Genomic DNA, 6,000 nt, shown 5'->3' on the forward strand with positions numbered 1-6,000 from the left:
CCGCCGCGTGCACCCCGCCTCTGAGGCTGGGGGTGGGGGGACACCACCCTGGAAGGGGATAGCCAGCGGGCGAACACAGACTCTCCTCCACCTCAGCTCCAGCAAGGAAAGCACCCCTTCGGAAAGTTCCAGCGGGGGACCAGAGAACCCATGAGTTAGGGAGTGGGGTTGGGGGGTGACGACCCAGTCGCCACTCTGGTGGAGAAGAGCTGGGACTATCGCAGATTCTTCCAACCCAGTTCGGAGGAAATAAAGCACCCTTACCAGAAAGTTCCAGCTACAGGAGCACACGCCAGTCTCAAACACTTTTTCTAAGGCGCCGGGGTGGGGGGTTGCTAACTCAAGTCAGATGAGCTCCGGAGCTCCGGCGCTGCGACTGCTGGTTTCAATATCTGAATTCCCCCTTTCCTCCCAGCCCCCTCAGCCCTCCGCTGGTTGTTCCCAAAACTCCCGGATCCTCCGTGCGCCGTAGCAGAAGGAAGACACGTGAGTTGGGAAGCAAGACTGGATTCACGCAGGCCCTCGTCGCCCGGGCAGCTAGTGCAGGTGCCCGGGGTCCCAGGCGCCCCTCACCACGGCTCGCTCACGCCGCCATCTGAGAGCACGCCGGCGACAAGTGACGCCAACCTTAGGCTTGCTGCTTATGTTTTGCAGTGAGAGGGGTTTTTCTTTCTTTCTTTCTTTCTTTTTTAATCCCGGAGACTCCACTGAAGCTGCTGCAGCCAGATGGAAGTAATCAGAGGGAGAAGGAAGAATTAGGCTCACCGACGTTGCAGGCCAAAGTGTAGATGAGGCTGTTCATGAAAGCATTTGCTTAAGTAGCCCTGGGCTTTCCATACAGTCCAGAACTGTCCACTCCAAGAAGCAAGCAGGCAGCTAATGGCCGTGCCCTCCCAAGCCATAGGACTCAGCTTTCTCTTCTGGGCTCTGCTCCTAGAAAGCTGCCCGCGGGACTTCTTTATATTTCTTCCTGAGGTCTAATTCCTTTGTATTGCTTAGCCTGCCTTAGGGTCTCCGAGGCCTTTTAAAGGTGGGGTGACTGATGCCTGAGGACGCTTAGAAACTTGCCCACAGTAATCTAAGGTCGATCCAGTTAAATAAAGGTGTCCTGTTGAGGATGTTGGTCACATCTCTTTCGATCCCCTCCTTCTCAAAGCAAGAGAACCAAGCCTCCAGACCAATTCCACCCTGTCTTAGAGAAAGCTCCTTCTCAGCCCATGTTACTCACTGATCGGATCACTGCTGGTGGACGGCACAGTTTACACCGTGGGCTCTCTCTTAACTTTATTTATTTGTTTCTGCAAGTCAGTATCTACTTTATAAAATAGCCCAAGGCCGTCCAAATGCTATGGATACTCTCCCTCTGAGGTCCACTTCCAAGACCCTGAGTTTTACATTTAAAGTTTATATTCCACGTATTGATTTTGTGGGACAGGGTGTGAGGTCACAGTCCTCTGGCAGCAGTCAGAGGACAGGGCAGAGGGGGCTGTTTCTCTCCTTCTGTCATGTGGGTGCTGAGAACCCCACCCAGGCTCGCAGCAAGCACCTTTATTGGCCTAGTCATCGCACTGGCCTTGACTTTTACTTTTTAACAGAAGGGGAAATGCTGTGTCCCCATTCTTCATTTCTTGTTACCTTCCTTCTTGATCTAGAGTGGGGAAGGGCAGAAAATGCTACAAGGATTTGATGCTAACTTTGTCTTCCCCAAAGTCATCTTCCCGGGTTGGAAGTCAAGGGGAGTGGGGGTGGGGAGGTGGCAAGGTGCTCAAATGGAAAACTTTCTGGTGTGGCGATACATGGTGGGGTGTGACAGAACGTTTTCTGGGAAGATGCAGCTTGTGTCTACTTCTCTGCCCCTCACACCCAGGGAGGAACCCACAATAGTCCAAAGTGTGGATACCACTGCAGTCTGACTTGGTGAACCCATGAGTTTTGTGACTTACAGGCTGTGGACGAGGAGTTACTTACAGGAACGGAAATGACTCAAAGACAGCTGCACACTGAAGCCCACCCCAGTGTGGGAACAGCTTACCAAGCTGGGAACCTGTGCACCAGGCAGCTCAACAGGCTGGAGAGTGTCCTGTGCTCTCCATGCCTCTGTGGGGCTAAACCTTTTCCAGACAGCTCAGCCGCTGTCTGCTTCTTTCAGGCTGCTGCTCTGGTGTCCAGACTTTGCCCCTTTGGCTTGTCTGAGCATCTCCTTGGCAGCTCAGTTTCTTCATGTGAGGGAGACTCTCCACTTTTATTATTTATGCTGACAGGGAGGGGCCTAGTGAATCTGGTAAGTTCCAGGGCCTTCCTGAAGCTATTTTGAGTTGTTTTCCTTCCTGTTCAAAGAGTTTCCCTGTAGGGTAGACTCTCTTTCAATCTCAGAGGAAACCTAAGTTAGGCAAGTGCCTTTGGTCCTAGGACTCCAGAGGCAGACAGACCTCTGAGGGTGAGAAGCTAGCCTGGTTTACACTGCCAGTTCCAGACCAGCCAGAGTCACACAATGAGACCCGGTCTTTTAAATAAAAAAAGAATAATAATAAAAATAAAACCTTACAGAAGTCAGTACGGAAAATGCGGGATAAAGGCCATGGAGAAGGGCCAGAAGTCAGGGCACTTGCTGTGGATCTATTCTGACTTGATTGGATCCCTAGGACTCACGTAAAGTCAGGACAGACTCTAGCAGATTGTCCTCTGACCTCTACGTACCATCTGTGACATTTGAGCCCCGCCCCCAATACATGTAAACAAACCCCAGAAAAACAGAAAGAGATATCTGAAGGAGGCTAGCTTTTTCCTTTAAATGTCAGAACATCAGATGGTCACTCCTCCCGGCTGCTTCTTCTCACTCCCGCTGAGCTTTCCGAACATAGACAGCAAAAGTGAACCCTCTCCCTCCCTTGGCTGCATTTAATGACGCCATTCATATGGGCCCTGTGAAGCCAGGACTCCTTTCTCCTGGCTGGAATATTAGCGGAGTCAGCTGATTACTTCATTACCAGCTTGTCTCTGTGGGTTTCTTTGCGTTGTAAAGTTTGTGGAGAAATCTAAGCAAATCAGCATCTGGAAAAAGAGGGAGAGATTGCTCTTTCTCTGTTTTTCTTCTCGGACCAGCTCAACTCTTGCCAGAATCCAGGCCCTCACCCAACCTTCCTGGCTTATTTTGGCAAGACAGTGGTAGCAGAGATGAAGGTGGAAATGTTTGGGGTTTGAGGGGAGCTGAGAAAACAGCACATCCCACTGTCTCCAGATGGTCAGAAGTTGGGGGCCTCAGAGGAAGAGAGGCTTTGGAACACAACATCATTATTGTGGCAGAGGAAGTCCTTGTAGGCACTGGGACACTGGGTGCTCATCCCAGAGCTTGTACTCAGTGTAGGGCATTAGTCAAGTCAGGCTTTCTTCTGCAGCTTTCTGTGTAGCCAGTGCTAGTGTCGTGACACCCACCACGGTGAGTAGCACCCACAGCATCCCTCCTTCCCTATGCTTCATAGCGATAAACTCGTACGTCACCACAAACAGACAAAAGACAAGGGAGGCACTTTGAGAGAGCATGGGGCCTGTGGGCAGAGAGGCCTGTCCTGGGGACGTGAAGAAGTGCAGAAAGATGGACAGGGATGGAGAAAGTGGAAATGGCTTTTCTAGTCCTTCTTGGTGATTTGAATGAGGATGTTCCCTGTAGTCTCATACACTGCAATGCTTAGTTGCCAGTGAATGGAATTGTTTGGGAAGAATTAGGAGGTGTGGCCTTGTAGGAAAAGGTCTGTCACTGGGAGTGAGCTTTGAGGTTTCAAAACCCACCAATATCCTCTTCTTTTCCTCCTCTTCTCTTTCCCTCTCCTCCCCACCCCTGCTCCTGCCATTATGATAATGAACTAACCCTCTAAAACTTTATGCAAGCCCCAATCAAATGCTTTATTTTATAATTTACCTGGTCATTTTGTCTCCTCTTAGCAATAGATCACTGACTAAGACACCATCTGAATGGGTGAAACCCTGTTCCCCGAGGGAGCTGTCTGCAATTCAGAGCCTTCTGAACCATGTTTCCATCCCCATATTTGTGTGGGAGTTTGGGGAGAGGGTACATTAAAAGAAAAACTTTTTTGAAGGCAGGATTCCATGTTACTCTCAAACTCACTATGTAGCCAAGGATAGCCTTGAACTTCTAATTTTCTTCCTCCAGCTCTGAATGCTGGGGTTCTAGGTATGCAGCATGAACTATACAGTTTGATGCATGCAGGGGATGAAATGTGGTACTTCCTAAGTGCTGGGCTAGCTGTCTACTGTGCTACGTGCTCAGTACTATATGTCTTAGATTTTTATATGACTGGCAGTGTGGTTTCTTCAGGCCATTGTCACCACTCAAAGGTAACACATCAAAACAAGGCATTACAATGTCTGTGACACTGTCAGGCAATGATATATCTTTTTTCTTTTCTTTTTAGGGAGCATATGTTTGTATGTACAGAGGCCAGAACACAGCATCAGTGTTTTTCCTCAGAAGCCATCCACCTTCACTTTGGGAGGGGCTGTTTGTTTTGAGAGGTTACTTTTAGATTTATTTATGTTTATTTTCTGTGCATGGGTGTTTTGCCTGCCTGTATGTCTGTGTACCACATGTGTGCAGTGCCTGTGGAGGCCAAAAGAGGGTATTGGATCCTTTGGAGCTACAGTTACAGATGATTGTGGGCTGCTATTGAGTGCTGGAAACCTGGCCCTCTCCACTAGCCACAAACGTGCCAACTGCTGAGCCATCTCTTCAGGCCCACCCTTACCTTTGTGGTTTCAATCAGGGTCTCTTCCTGAGACCTGGGCTCACCCATTAGGCTGGACTGGCTGGCCAGCAAACCCCAGGGATCCCGTCTCTGGCTCCCGCAGTTAAGATTACATGTTCTATGTTCTATGACGTTACTACATTCAGCTGAGGCTTGAACCCAGAATCCTCATGCTTTCCCAGTAGCACTCCACCAGCTAAGCTGCAGCCAGCCCTTCATTGCAGTCTTATGAGACAGCTGTCATTTACCAAATCATAGTTAGTTACACGGCTGTACCAGGAAGCATATCACCCAGAGCGTAATGACATAAACACACAACTTCGGACAAGATGGACAAGAAAAGCAGGAGTTTGGTTCTGCTCCACAGTGTTGGGGACTCAGCTAGAAGGCTCTGAGGCTGGCTGGCACCAAGGGATGGAAATGAATTATTCTCAATATAAAGACAACAGAGGGACTAGAGAGATGGTTCAGCAATTAAGAGTGCATCCTGCTCTTACAGAGGACCTGAGTTAGGTTCCCCAGCACCGACGCCAGGCAGCACACGACCACCTGTAACTCTAGCTCCAGGGAGTTCAACATTCTCTACTGACTTCAGTGGGTACCTGCGCTTACACACATCCCCAACACTGACACACACAACTAAAAAAAAAAAAGCTTAACTACTTAAGATGGCACACACACCCTTAATCCTAGCACTCAGAAGGCAGAGGCAGGCAAATGTCTGTGAGTTCCTGGACAGCCTGGTCTACATAGAGAGCTCCAGAAGAGCCAAGACTAAATAGCAAAGCTCTATGTTTAAAAATATAATAAATGCATAAGTAAAAATTTTAAATAGAATATTTTATTTTATGTGTACGTGCTTTGCCTTCATTCATGTCTGTGTACCATATGTGTGCCTGGTGCCCACAGAGGCCATAAGAAGGTGTTGGGTTCCCTAGAACTATAGTCACAGACAGGTGTGAGCTGCCAAGTGGGTGCTAGGACTGAAACCTGGGTTCTCTAGAAAAGCAGCCAGTGCTCTTAATCATTGACATATCTCTCCAACACCTAAAAAATAAAAATGTAAACAAGTTTCTTTTGTTGTTGTTGTTGTTTGGGTTTTTTGTTTGTTTATGGTTATTTTGCGACAGAGTTTCTCTGTGTAACAGCTCTAGCTGTCCTGGAACTCTGTCTGTAGGCCAGGCTGGCCTCAAACTCACAAAGATCCACCTCCCCCTGCCCCCGACTGCTGGGATTAGAA

Source organism: Mus caroli, unplaced genomic scaffold (assembly GCF_978045245.1).
Source record: "Mus caroli unplaced genomic scaffold, Mus_caroli_1 scaffold_1, whole genome shotgun sequence".
Classification (NCBI taxonomy): Eukaryota; Metazoa; Chordata; class Mammalia; order Rodentia; family Muridae; genus Mus; species Mus caroli.